This window comes from Carcharodon carcharias, chromosome 21 (assembly GCF_017639515.1).
Source record: "Carcharodon carcharias isolate sCarCar2 chromosome 21, sCarCar2.pri, whole genome shotgun sequence".
Lineage (NCBI taxonomy): Eukaryota > Metazoa > Chordata > Chondrichthyes > Lamniformes > Lamnidae > Carcharodon > Carcharodon carcharias.
Genome location: NC_054487.1, coordinates 67,935,113 through 67,949,720, shown reverse-complemented (window position 1 = coordinate 67,949,720; position 14,608 = coordinate 67,935,113).

The following is a 14,608-nucleotide window of genomic DNA, read 5'->3' as shown; positions in this document are numbered from 1 at the left end:
AGCAATTGTGCTGTTTATATTGATGATCTAATGGTTTTCAGTCCGACGTGGGAGGAGTATTTACAGCATCTGGAATAATTATTTACTCAACTACAGGAAGCTAATTTGGTGATGAACTTGCCTGAAAGTGTATTTTCAAAAGCGCAAGTTACGTTTCTAGGCCATAACATTGGACAATGTAAGGTGGCTCCAGGAGATGCGAAAGTTAAGGCTATTGTGGATTTCCCAGTGCCTACAACAAAATGAGAAGCTTTCTGGGCATGGTGGGTTTTACCAGAAATTTGTACCAAAGTTTAGCCAAGTGGTTGCTTCACTGAATTATTAAAAAAAACAAGAAGTTTCAATGGACATTGGGGTGTCAGAAGTAATTTGATAGTTCAAAAACTGTATTAACTATGACACCAGTTTTGACAGTATCCAATTAAGCCAAGCAATTCAAGTTGGCTGTTAATGCAACAATATGGGCATTGGGGTTACAAAAAGATGACACTGGAATTGAAAAACTGATCGGGTATTTTTCACTGAAGCTGAATGTACAACAGAGAAGATATTCAATGATCGAATAAGAGACTTTGAGTTTGGTGTTAGCATTGCAGCATTTTGAAATTTATGTTGCAAACAATTCATCAGAAACAACTGTTTATACAGACATAATCCTTTGAAGTTTTTGTACAAATTTTGAGACGTAATACTTTTCAGATGGAGTCTATTATGACAACCATTTAATCTACAGATTATACATATTGCTGGAAGAGAAAATCTGTTTGCAGATGCATTATCAATAGTTTGAAGCTTAAAACTTGGACATTTTTAAAACCCTGGACACTTAACTAGAGTGATTTCTGTTGATACCAAGGACTTGTGTATATATATATATATAGTTATGTTAATGCATGCATCTGGTAATGTAACAGTGTAATAAGTATAGGAGATAATTTGAGATGGGTTATTAAAATGAAGGTGTCTTTTAGAATTATGACGGTTCATTTTTTGATATGGAGGGAGTTGTCATGAAGCTATAAATGGAAATTATTTTCTTAAAATAGAGGTTTAGTCTGTGGGTGTGTTTTAATTGGATTAAAGCCAGCTAGTCTGGCTGCTTTGATGTATTCTAGTTTTGAGATGTGAGATAGGTAGAGTGCATTTGCATTTTGTTGAACAGAGCATTCAAGAAGGGGAGTGAAACCTGGCACCTAGCTATCAGAGACCAAACAATGTTTATATCACTAATAAAATTGATACAATGAAAGGGGTTTTATTATTAGAAGAGGTGGAGTTCAAAGGAGCTGGTGATGCAATGAAAATTTACATTCAATGAGATGTGCTGGGTATAACCGTTGGAGGTTTTGTGTGTGCAGAACAGAGGCAATGTAAGATCAAAGCCTGTAAGCCTACTACTGTGTCTGCAAAGGAACCAAAGTGAAAGGAACCTGAAAATGCTTTGCCTGGTGCCTGCTTAAAGTCTATGGGTTGCTGTTCCCTTAATAGGGATTAGTTTGGGAATTTGTTAAAAGTTATGATAGTAGTAATTTGTACCTATGTGCATGTATTTAACTTGTGTAAATTAATAAATATCTCATGTATTTTGATATAAAACCTTTCGAGAACTGCTGGTCTGATTCCTGAATTTAGAGCTGCATCTTAAACATACAAAAATAAAATATAGGCTATGACAGTTGTTTAAAGTTTCCCTCTGGGAATTTTAAATAGCTCAGCTTTACCAACCGCTGTGTCAGAACACCTGTCAAAATGTTCCCAATGCCACGGCACCCTTCCCCCAAGATTCATGAACGGGCTTACCTTGTGTCATTCACACAATCTTCAGGAACCCAGGGAAAAATTGGACTTGCAGCATGTATTTAAATGGCAAACCCAATGTCACTTTAAGTGCATGTCAGGTTGCAAGCTGCTGGGTTTCCAAGCCAGGGGAAATGGCTTACGATGGGAATGGCCTGGCAAGTTTGAAATTGCGGCCCTGCCGTCTCCAGGTTTGACCTGCCGACATGGATTTGCTCAGTGTCATGAGCGGAAATTTCTCCCCGATGTTTTTTAAACTAGCACAAAAATTTCGGAAACTTGAATTGCATTGAACTTAACTTGTGCTTAGTGGTTGGTCTGATTTCTCCCAAAGTACAACAAGAATATCACTGCAAGTGAACAGGGCTCCTAGTCAATTAATCTACTTAAGTTGTACTTCAGTCATTTAATAGTTACAATATAGGTCTCTAATTGTTCATCAGGGCTATCAGAATATTGGTCTTATAGTGTAGCACTTTGGTTGATTTATATTTCTGGAGTTAAGACTTCAAATACTGGGACTGGATGAAAACAGTAATGGCAAACTGTAAGGTCAGAACATTATATCTCAAGTTATAATAATGTATTCGTGATCTTTATAAATTTCTATAGAAAACATAAAAGTGCCATTAATTGCAAAGTCTAAGATCAATTACCTCATAATTCAACACAACTCAAAATCTTGTTCCATCCCTTAACTTGTATGTGTGGCACTCCGGGGGCAGAATTGTTAGCTCAGCACGTAGGTGTGCACCTGACCCGCTCGAGTGTAAAATAGCATGTGATGACTTCGGGCGAGCATCCTGACATCATCCCGCACTCATGCAATATTACAGTCGGCGGGCACGCATGAAAGTTAGAAGTGCACCCGCCAACAATTAAGAGGGCAATTAAGCCCATTAAAGTTCCAATTGCCCCTTATTTTTCATGGTCCGACCAACCTCACGGTTGGCAGACGGGCGAATCTGCCAGGCAAACTTTGCATTTTTGATGAAACCTCATCCAAGAGTAGGATGAGGTTTCAGTTATTAAATTTAAAAAAAGGATAAAAATGTATGGACAGAACTTTCATCATCTATGTGTTCAGGTGACTGATTCTGATCCATGGACATGTTTTTCTGCATTTTAGAATCTATCTTTATTGCTTTTAAATCCTTCAGCTCCCTGAGGCAGCTCTCTGCCTTCAGGGAGCTTTCATTTCACGCTCCCCTGCACCCTCGCTTACAACGGCACCTGCCCTCCTCCTACCCCCACCCCAACAGCGCTGAGCATTTCAGTACACGTTTCACGCTGGTTGGCCGTTAATTGGCCAGCCAGCGTGAAATCACAACCGGGAGCCGATCGCGGGTGGTTGTCCATTCCCTGCCCACTACTGGGCCCGGCGATTGCGCCTGCACAGCGACCTAAAAATCCTGCCCATGGCTTTTATGTAATAAATGTTTTATGTCATATTGTACAATACCGAGAATCTCCTGGCTGTCACTTCATCATATTGGCATTGTTATTATCAATTTACCCGAGGAAACTTTTGCAGGAAATTTTCTCAAGTTATGATATCAATTGTTTATGTGCTGAGACCATCACATGGCATCAATGGAGCCTTGAACTTGTAATCTGCAGTAATTTGAAGATGTTCCTTTTCAATTTTACCTGATAATGTGTGGTCTGGGACAGAGGAAAATAAGGTGGGAGCCATTTCATAGGCTTCCTGCCCCACTCCCTGACAGCACTTCCCCAGTTTTCGACTGTCCGTGAGTTGCAAAATATATCTGTCTAACTATAGTGCACTTAGCTACCAATGACAGGAATGTGCCATGTTATGCATTTCCTATCATTTGCACCTGAGTAACTCTGGGTACTAGACGTATTTTGTGTTCCTAGCGTATAGAGTTCCTGTAGAAGGGAATGGGCAGGCAGGCTGGGGAGGGAGTGTGGTGCTGGTGGTGTTCATTTGAGTATGGGGCCATCAACTGTACTTCCTCACCCCCACGATTTTACAATTTTTTCAAGAAATTAGAGTCCTATTCTGCTGACCGAAGGTAGTCAGGCAAGTCACTCTACAACAGGTTCAGGAAACCCGTCACACCAATCTCCCTCCTATCCCAAGGCTGGGGCTTGTACAGAGGCAGGAACTCAAATCTAAAGCCCACCTAAAATATTTAAATAACCTCGATTCTAGGAAATTACTGAGTGTGAGCAAAGAGGAATTGGGACCGGCAAAAATTAATGTCCCAGTGAAGTTATTGCCAACCTTCTGCCTTGCAAGAAAGTCAGCCCCAATCTCCTCAAAGAAGTAACAGCCATGTGCTAAAAAGCAAGGCCAAAGGATTTCATTCAGACCATCACACACCAGATAAGTGCTTATCCAACAGATGAGTGCATTTTTAAAAATGTGGAAAGATGACTATCCAACATTGTCCACTATAATACTTAACTGACAATTGTTGAACTTGAATAAATGGACTAATAGCTAGAAAAAATGTCAACGAGATAGGATTATTTTCTTGCCAAGGCTTTGAAATACCAAAGTCCTCATCATTCAGAAGGAGGTACTTGAGGTGGTACTAAAACAATTGGTTGTATTAAAGGTATGAATGTTATCTAGCCAAAGTGATGGAGAATTCGAAGAGATGAGCTATATTGCTCATAGCTCAAGTACAGGAATAAAAGGCAGTGAATAACAGGTAGAAGACAATAAGTAAGGATGGTAAATTCCTTTCCCTAAAGTATATTAGTGGACCAGATGGTTTTTTTATATTAATTCAATAGTTTCATGGTCACTATTACTGATACTAGAGGCTGGATTTTCATGGAGTTGGGAAGATGCTGCAGACCTTTAAAAATGACAGGTGGGACGCGTATGCGGAAGTCCCACCCACGTTTCTGACAGATTTTTTTTTGATCATATGGGAAAAGGGATGGTGTGTGGATCACACAAGTGGGAAACCCTATCTCTGCAGGGCCATTTTAACTCAATGTTGAGTTCAAACAGAGCCAATTTTGGCTGTTGCAAGGGCTTTAAACTACAGATTAGGAGTCACAAATTGATAAATTAGATGTAAAAGTTCTTGAAGGGTGGAAAACATCTGTTTGACTGTCATGATCTGAAGACTTTTTAATCACCTGAGCTTTAAACTGTAACAAAAATACCTGGCTGCAGCTATCAGTGATTGTTTAAAAAAAATCCCTCTCCCGAGAGGGATTGACAGGCTTGGATTGACAGGCCTGTTGGTGTAGCATCTGTTCAAGCAGTTTCAATAGAATTACTTATTGACATTTCCCTAAGGGCTATTTATTATGAATGTGTGGCTGAATTTGAAATACTACAATTATCTCAGCAGGGGATTCTGAGTTCACAGTTTGATTTGCAGCTTACAGAGCTATTAAACAATTAGGGGTATGAACAGAAATCTGTTTGTTTTTAGGTTAACCACTTGATGAGATTTAAAATCTTTGATGCTTTCATGAATGGGAGCCTTTTTACTACCGAGTCTGTTTACTTTTCTCATTGCCGCATGGCTCCTGAAGTCCACCCATGGTGGATACTGGAGGAGTTGGCATTGAGGTGGCACGGACAGTATGAGGGGGCATGAGAATGGGTGGGTGGGGTGCATGAGTTGGTAGTGAGTTGGCATGGAGGGTGTGAGGGGGCATGTAGGGCGCCATGGGGATATAAGGGGCCATGGGGGTGGGTTGGGGAATGATGAGGTGTGAGGTGTGTCTAATAGATGGATATCCATTTACCGAATCAGACAGCAGAAGACATTATGCGAATCACAACTGTTTTATTGTTAAACTATAGTTTAGTACAAATATCAGTTTCCACTCTTCCCTTCTGTATCCTTTCCCTGTCCAGAAGCAAAACCCCCTGATGGGGAAAATCCCAGCTCTTAAGTACAGGCTTCAGCTTTCACGTGCTTTCAATTCACTCTGAAGCCTGGTTTACTCTTAAAGGCACCTGCATTTCTAATATTGTCAAGGGGTGAGGGATAGATGGCCTAACATCTTCTAAAACAGCTGGGACTGTCCCAGAGAACCGAGGCGGGCCTTTGAACCAGCACCCTCTTGGCATTTCCTCCTAGCATCTGCTTCTGAGGTTGGCAGGCCTGAGTCCATCCTGCACCCATGGATGCAAAATACTTACAACTCCAGGCACTTTTCACCGAGGAAGGACCAGCAAGTCAGGAAATTTCCCTACTCGAGTAACCTGCCTTGGTAGACAAAAGCCGGCACTGGCTTTTTATTCCAGTTTTATTTAACCAACTGAATTTAAATTTCTCAGCTGCAATGGTGGGTTTTTAACTCAAGTCACTGGATCATTGACCGACCGACTCGGTGGCGGGCGGCCGATTGCCGCTGGAGAAATGGGCCGCGCTGCCATTTTCTGCGGGTGGGCCAATTAAGGCCTGCCCAGCGGGTAAATGACTCCTGTGGAGAACAGGAAAATAGTCACGAGTGCGGGCGGCCTCAGACCGCCAGTTTCAATGGGGAACCAGGCAGCCTGCTTGAGGCAGTGCACCATGGCCACTCATGGAGAGAGGGAGGGAGGGCCGATTGGACAGCAGCATGGGCAGGAGGGGGGCAAGCTGCAGGACAGGCCAGCCGGGGGCCACTGTGCCCCCCCCCCGACGCATGCCTTGCTGTCCTCCTGCAAGAAGTGTCTTTCCGTCGGCACGTTCTGGATCCGGAGGATGGGAGGAGGAGTGTCCCCCCACCATGTCACCAGCCAGGTGTGGGAGGAGGTGGGTGATGCTGTCAGCGCCCATGATGACGTGCGGTGCACTGGCACACGGTGCGGGAAACGATTCAATGATTTGCTGCACTCTGGACGGGTGAGTACCATGTCAGTCTTGGCCATTTGACCCAGAAGGCAGCCTTAGCCTTTGAGCCCCCCATCATGTTACTGCATAGGGCATCTGGCACACATTGGTGGGCAAATGGGTACTGACCATGCTTACATCAGCCTTAGTGGTTGAGGTGAAGATGGGTTCCCCCCGCGGCATATGTTGGTGTTTGTGGCATTTGAGTAGTCTGGGGGCAACCTGCAGGGGAGGCCGCTAGACACATACTCAGAACTGCAACACATGTCATTTTGATGGTAATGAGATGGTGCAAGGGGTGCCTCAAGGTGTTTTGGCTAAGTGGCATCTCCTGACATTGGCGCTACACCTAGTTGCACCTCCTTGCCATGGGCGCTAAGACCCGTGCACTATTCAAAGTGATGGATGCCAAATGAGTCCAAGGTGGCCATTGGGGGAGGGGTTTGGGACCAGCCGTACTATTTTCTGGGGACTGATCACCAGTAGTGTGGTCAGGAGCTGCTGGAGGCCTCAGACGGGCCACTGTGGTTGGGGTGCGGCGTGCACGTGCAGAGTACATAAGCGATCAGCCCCAATAAATCCTCTTCTCTGTTTTGCAGGCAAAAAGTCACCACAATGCCCGGCAGCGCCAGAGGATTGGAGGTGGGTGCGCCCTCCTAAAGCACCTCACAATCTTTGAAGAACAGGCCATGGAGCTAGGCAGGAGGCCAGTGCGACCGGGGGCAGTGAGGCGGGGGTCCAGCGGCCAGGTATTTGATGTCCACAGTCCCATCCACTCTGTCTGCCCACCATCCAAACCACTGATGGTTGCTGCAGTCATTAATGTTGAAACACTGCTCATTCACAGACTGAGACACACTGACGTGTGGATCATACAGAAGGGACCCTTGTCCCCTTGAGGATTCGCATCTCCACCACCTTCCACCTTATCCCATTTGTGACCACTATCACCATGGTCTAACATGCCATGGCATCGCTGCTGCACAGCCAAAGACTTATTGCATCTTAGGGGGTTTGGGACCTCCTGCACCCTTTCAGCCAGTGCGTCCCACATTACTCTGTCCAAAAGGTCCTCAGCACCTCACCTGTTAACCTCATGGCACTCAACTTAAATAAATGCCAACACGTTACTCATCCCTGCGCCAAGGGGAAACCCGGTCTATGCCCCTCCTAACGGAATGAAGGCTAATAATGTGACCTTTCAATCTCCTGTGATCCACGGCAAATGTCGCTACTGTTTGCGATGTTTCCTCAGCACTGCAACTATCCAGGCCAGAATACATCCAGGTCAGGTACCTCTGCACTCTCCCCACTCCTATGCTACAAAACATGCCATGTGGCATTCCTGAGGCCATCTGACCAGCCTGTCTGCCTGTGCGTTTAATGGTTGGGGCCCCTCTTGACTCTTTCCCACCTCATCAATGTTCATCTCTTTATGGTGTTGAAGGGTGAGTGACTTGCAGGCTGGGGGGGAAAGGGATGAAAGGTTGAACTGACTGTATGTTAACTGATGCACTGTCCGTGTTGTTAATTTCAGCATCACCACCAGAGCGATCTGCACCTCAACCCAACAGCCCCCCCTCCACACCTGAGGCCCAACATGTGCAACTTGCGGCACATCATTTCAGCCAGCCAGGCACCAGCGCAGACACACACACCTCGGTGGGGAGTTTACCGTTGGCTAGTGTCCCGGGTCACAGTGGAGAGGGCACATCACAATCACTGGAGGAGATGGTAGGGACAGAGAGTGCCAATGGCGCCAGCAGCCGGAGGGCTGCAGGGGATGAGGCACATGCTGAGTCCAGCACTGATGATGTGCCTCTGGAGTTGTCACCAATGCAGCAGCTGCAGGACAGGCGGCAGGAAGTGCATTTGCATCTGGCAGGAGGGAATGCTTCAGTTGCTGTCTGCAACAGCGGAGTCCAGGCAGAGTGCAGGAGAAGGTTTGACCCTCAGGGCAGAGCTTCAGGCTTCATCCAATGAGAGATTGGTGACTCGCGTACAGAGAGGCTTCAATTGAATGGAACATTTTATGATTGGGATACGCTCGGACCTGCAAGCCCTCACAGCGGTACTGGCCACGGGTGGTCATTCCCAATGTGGGAGATGTGGGCACCAAGCGTCAGCACCCGGTGCCCATGCATCTATGGTGAGCAGGGAGGTCCAATGTGACCTCACGTCGGCGCAGCAGCTGCCTGTCGTCGCTGTGAGCTCCTCTCAGAGCGCTCCGGATGAGGGCAGCAGCTCTTTCGCCCCCCTGCCATTCAATGTTTTTTCCGTTGTGGCTGTGACAACTGGGGAGGTGCCAGTTCAGGAACTGGCCACTCCCTCCCAGGCAGAGCCATCACATGCTCCATGGGCCAGAGGACGCCCGCCAAGGTCATCGAGGCCAATAGGACAGCAGAGACAGCAGGCTGTCTCACAAGCCACTCCGAGCTATGGGGCAGCACCTAGACGTAGCACCCACAAGCATAAGCATAAGACACCTTAGGCACTCCGCAGGTATGTCACTGGTGATTTTGTGCTGCACTTAGAATAGGGACCCAAATTTTTCTTATTGCAATGGAGTGTTGTTTGCTTTTCTTTTGGAGAGAATAAAGTCCACTTTTGTTACCATGGCTGAGGGTCTTTTGCTTATGGTACATTTTTCTTTTTCACATATATATCATGAGTGTTTGAGTGGACATTGATGTTTCTGTACTAAGCCCTTAGTTGCAGCTGAACAGGTGGAAGATGTGGCACCTAAGTGCCACATGTGGAAGTGCCAGGCAATGCTGTTCCTGCTGATCCATGTGTGTGGAGCTAGGTGAAGGCTCTCCTCACCCAGGGAGTCAAGGTCTTCATCGTCAACTGCATCCCCCCCTTTCCAGTGCAAGATTGTGCAGAGCGCAGCAGACTACCATGATCAGAGAGATCCGATCTGGGGGGTACTGGAGTGCGCCCCCTGAGCGGTCCAGGCAACGGAAGTGTATCTTGAGAAGACCGATGGTTCTCTCCACCACTGCCTTTGTGGAGCTGTGGCTCCTATTGTACCGCTGCTCAGCTTCTGTTCTTGGATGGCGGAGAGGCATCATGAGCCACCTTCTGAGGAGATAGCCCTTGTCACCCAGCAGCCATCCATCCAGCCGGGCTGGAGCACTGAAGAGCTCCGGCACCTGGGAGTGCCTGAGGATGTAGGCATCGTGGGAGCTGCCAGGGTACCTTGCACAGACTTGTAGAATCACCATCCTGTGATCATACACTATCTGCACGTTCATGGAGTGGAATCCCTTCCTGTTGATGGAGGCACTGGGCTCACCTGCTGGCACCTTGATGGCCACATGTGTACAGTCTATTGCACCATGGATGCGAGGGAAGCCAGCAATGGCCGCGAAGCCTCTGGTTCGCTGTGTCTGGCTTGCCTGGTCGCAACGGAAGTGGATGAAGGCGGATACTCGTCGGAACAGAGCATCTATAAACTGCTTGACACAAGTGTGGACAGCTGATTGGGAGACACCGCAAAGATCACCCACCGAGCTCTGGAAGGAGCCAGAGGCATAGAAGTAGAGGGCAAACTGTGACCTTCAGAGCCGCTGGCATGGGGTGTCCACCCACACATTTCGCGGAGATCTCAGGGCCAATCATCTGACAGATGTAGTTGACTGTTTCCCTTGAGAGACGGAGCCTCCTTCGGCATTGCACCTCAGTCATATTGAGGTAGCTGCTTCACCAACTGTATACTCTGGCAGCAGGATAGTGGCATCTTCTGTGGCCCCTTGCACCTTGGACAACCTCTTGGCCCTGCCCCCCTTGCGCCTGCGCCTGGCCTCCCAAAGGTGGCTCCCCTGGAGGCTGATTGTCCAGTCCTGGCCTCGTCCTTATTCTATCCCTCCCTTCTTCCTCAGGGGAGCTGCCTCCAGTGGAGATGTAAGGACCCATACCCCCAGGCTAAATGAAGGCCTTGGGAAAGCTGCAGGCCCGAGAAAGATTACTGTCTGCAGACTGGTTTCAAAGTTTACAAGAAGCTCTTGGAAATCGATGAGAACTGCTAACAATCACACAGGCAATGTTTAAACACTTTCAGCAATTAAAACTTAGTGGAAAACATGAACAACCTCTCTGAGCCCACATGTCCCGACATTGCATGAGTTTTCTTAAAAAATCTCCTGCCCGTTGGGCCTGTGTTCCGACCTGAAGTTCGCACGGGCCCCTCAAAATCCAGGGCAATTGGCAAGTTAAGGGCCTTAATGAGGCCTTCAGTTACTGGCAGGCGAATTCCCCGCTGCTGAGCGCGCCCGCCGACCGAAATATTGTGATGTCAGCACGCTCGCGCAACACTTTAAGTGTTGATGTGCAGGCTCCGCCACCCACATGTCAGCTGGAAAATTCTGGCCTAGAAGTTAGATCTATTATATTAATGATCATCATAGTTCAATCCTTAGAATTGTGTTTTATTGTTAGGTTTTTGCATATCAAGTCAATATATGCGTTGCCAATGTTGCATTTATAAATGTAAATAAACATCCATTAACTCTATTAGAAATATATAATGCTTCATGCCAAGCCCCAGATGTCTCCAAGGCAACTCTCACCACTGCTAGGGCATAATTTAACTGCCACCATAGTTTATTTTTTTTGTAAACCGAAGTGGAAATTTCATCGGCAAGTAATTAACTCTGAACACAAATGTTAAATCTGGCACTCTGCACGCATCATGTGACATGAAAGCTACATTTCACTGAATTGTAATAAAAGGGATATTTTTCCATTGGAGATGCGATGGCTGGGGGTGGGGTTGTTGCTATGTAGTGGAAAAATTTCTATTGCGAGCAAGTGTCCCTAGTTTACAACAGGGATAAGATGCAGGTAAATAAGCTTTTGCCTGACTTACCTCTTAATTTAGCCTTCTTTTGCCTCTTGCGTGAATTTTCCACTTCTTCCCTTTGCCAATGGCAGCAAAGTAAGATGGCTGCTTTAAAAAGTAAAATCTTGGGCAGATATTTAAGTACTGAAAGATGATGGGAGTGGAAAATAAGCAAATCAAATGTGAGTAGCACTGCTTCTTGAGATCATCAGCAATGAACATGCTATTGCGTCCCAAGAGAGGAATCCAGGTCTCGGTTGTTTACTCAGTATCTACTTATAGTTGAATTTAGGGTGATGAGAACAGATCATTATAAGACCATGGGCCGTAACTTCCTCGGTGTGGGAATCAGCATCAGGTTGCCAATCCGTGCCCAATTGCGTATGCCAAATTTCTTGCGTGCCTGTCTCACCCGACCTTCCAACTCAGGCTGGGTGAGATCCAGGCATTGCAGCTGTCTCCAAAGTCCAGCGTCGAAGTCCAGCACTGTTGACTTGAAGGAGGATACGCCCCCTTTTTACGGCACTAGCTGCCGTAAAGCAGGTAAGTCTAAAGGTCCCATTGAAGTTGGCAGACCAGATAGAAGGTAAGTGCCTAAGGTAAGTGAAAAGGATTTGGGGGGTGGGAGAGTTTGGGGGTTGGGTGTGGATGGGACGAGGGGTTTGGACATCGGGGGATGGCGTGGGGGTGCAGCAGGCCAGGCATTCGGTGGGGGTCATGGATCAGACATTGTGGGGGGGGGTGTTGCTGGGGGGTAGCTTGGACATTGGGATGCTGGGGAGTTGGACATTGGGAGGGGGTGCAGTGGGCTGGAAATTCATAGGGGTGGGGGGTTTTGGACATGGGGAGGACTGAGAGGGGGTGTCAGACATCAGGGGGGCTCTGGGCTTGGTCGTCGGGAGGGGGTCGGATATTGGGAGGGGGTGAGGGGGTCGGACACTTAGGGGGCTGGGGGTTTGGACAAGGGGGGATCGGATGGAGGGGGTTAAGAGTGGGGCCTGGGGGGCGCGGGGTGTTATTGGGTGAGGAGTTCCGTGCGGGTGGGGGGATTCCCATGGGGGGGCGGGGTTAGTCAGGAGTGGTAGAGTCCACTGGGGGTGGCCGGGGCTGCGGGGGAATCAGTCTGGGTTCTTACAATAGTTACCCAGAAGTTAGAAGAGGTTTTAATTTTCCTAACTTTTTCTGGTGTAACCCTGGCAGAACTGTCCAAAGTTTGCGATTTAAATCACATTTTCAGATGGTTCCCAGCCCAGCACAATTTTCCAGAGGAAGTGTGCACTTCTGGGCAATTGCCCTGCAAACCCTTACCTGGGAACTTCCCAACGGAATTCCCAAGCGCATCTTTGGGGTAACCCCCCCAAAACTGATGCTGGGGATCTTGGAGATATCAGCCCCATGAAATTACCCTCAGTTATTGTTCAACAGTCCCTGAATGGCAATAGCTTCAGTATTGAAATAAGCTTTGACTGAATTTATATGGAAGCACGAGTTCCTGAAGGCAAGATGGATGGAATAATAATAATGCACTTTTATTTTATAAAAGCTGAGAGCACACATTGGAAGGAAACCTGGGACTCAGACTAAATCTGAACATGAAAGATGTTATTTATGGAACTGGAATGGTAACATGTTACTGAAATGCAGTGTGACCACTCACACTTGATTAGCTTTCAACAGAAGCAAGGGCATATAGCAGACCTTGAAACTGTTACCATAACAAATAAAAAGAGACTTAGCTGCTTGCTGCTTGACTTTTACTAACTCAGTGACAGAAAGTATGGTGCAAAGGACATCGACCTCCAAAATCTTTGAGCCGTGCCCTGTTTTGGATCCAGGTTGGACACGTTTGGCGTGACACTGCTTGTGCACAGCCACCCTGCTTCACTGAACCCATAGGCCGGGATTTTCCGGCCCTGTCATGGGTGGGACCCGCTGTGGGCGAGGCGGCCCAGCCAAAAGCCCATCGACTTGCGGTGGGACCGAAAGATAGTGGCGGCAGGCAAGTGCGGAAAATCCTGCTCAAAGAATGGAATTTTACAGCTCCATTGTGGAAGGGGGTCAGGGCCGTAAAATGCAGCAAGCCGTTCATAAGTCCATTGACTTTGGTGAGACCGGAAAATCCCGCCGGCGGCAGGGGGAGGGACTGTAAAATTCCCACTCATTGTCCCTTTAAGCCGTTGCAGCTCATTGTGTCACGCAAGACATTTTCTCTCTCTCGCTGCTGTAAGAAAGGACAGGTTTACAGAATAGCTAGTGGTGTCAAGAGGAAAATTGGTCTTTTTTCTCTTGTACCCATTTGTAGGTATAACCTCAAGTTTAAAAATATCCAAAATAGCAATAAATTTACCTCCAAAAGAATTGTGATATGGGGCTGAATTTCCCCTCATTTGGGGAGATGTTGATGGGAGGGCCCGCTTCCCATCAGCGCCCTCGATCGGAGGCGCACCGCCATTTTACGTGGGTGGGCCAATTAAGGCCCACCCAGCATGACGTCCACGCAGAAGCGCTATGTGGTCCCTGTGCAGGTGGGAGGGGTAATCCCAAAATTGGGAGTGCGCTCTTTCACACACGCACATGAAAGAGTGCACTCATCTCCCTGAGGCTAAGTGCAACCTCAGGGAGATCGGCTCTAAATGTGAAAAAGATAAAAATAGAAAAATAAAATTTCCCTTTCATGTCCCCTCATGTGGTAATGTCACATGAGTTGGGACAAGTCCATAGTTTTTACAAAATCTTTATTAAAATTTTTAAAGCCTACATGAAACCTCATCCCGCCCGTGGACGAGGTTTCATGTTTTTTCTAGTTGCCGCCAGGGCTCCTGGCCTGCCTGCTAACCTTAAGGTTGGACAGGCAGGTCCTCTTAATTACTTAATTGAAACTGTCAATGGCCTCAATTGGCCATTGACATGTCGGCGGGTGCACAGCTGATTTCACTGTGCTCCCAACCTTCTGAAAATTTAAATTGGGTGCGGTGATTTTCCCCCGACGTCACCGCGCGTCATTTTGTGCGTTGGTGAGGGGGCCCTGCCCCCACTCGCCGACTTGTAAAATTCTGCCCATGGAAAGATGTTAGAGTTTTGGTGGATGTATTCATCCTGCAATCAAACTTGATTGTCATAACTGTTTTTGCTCATTGATTGTATCATC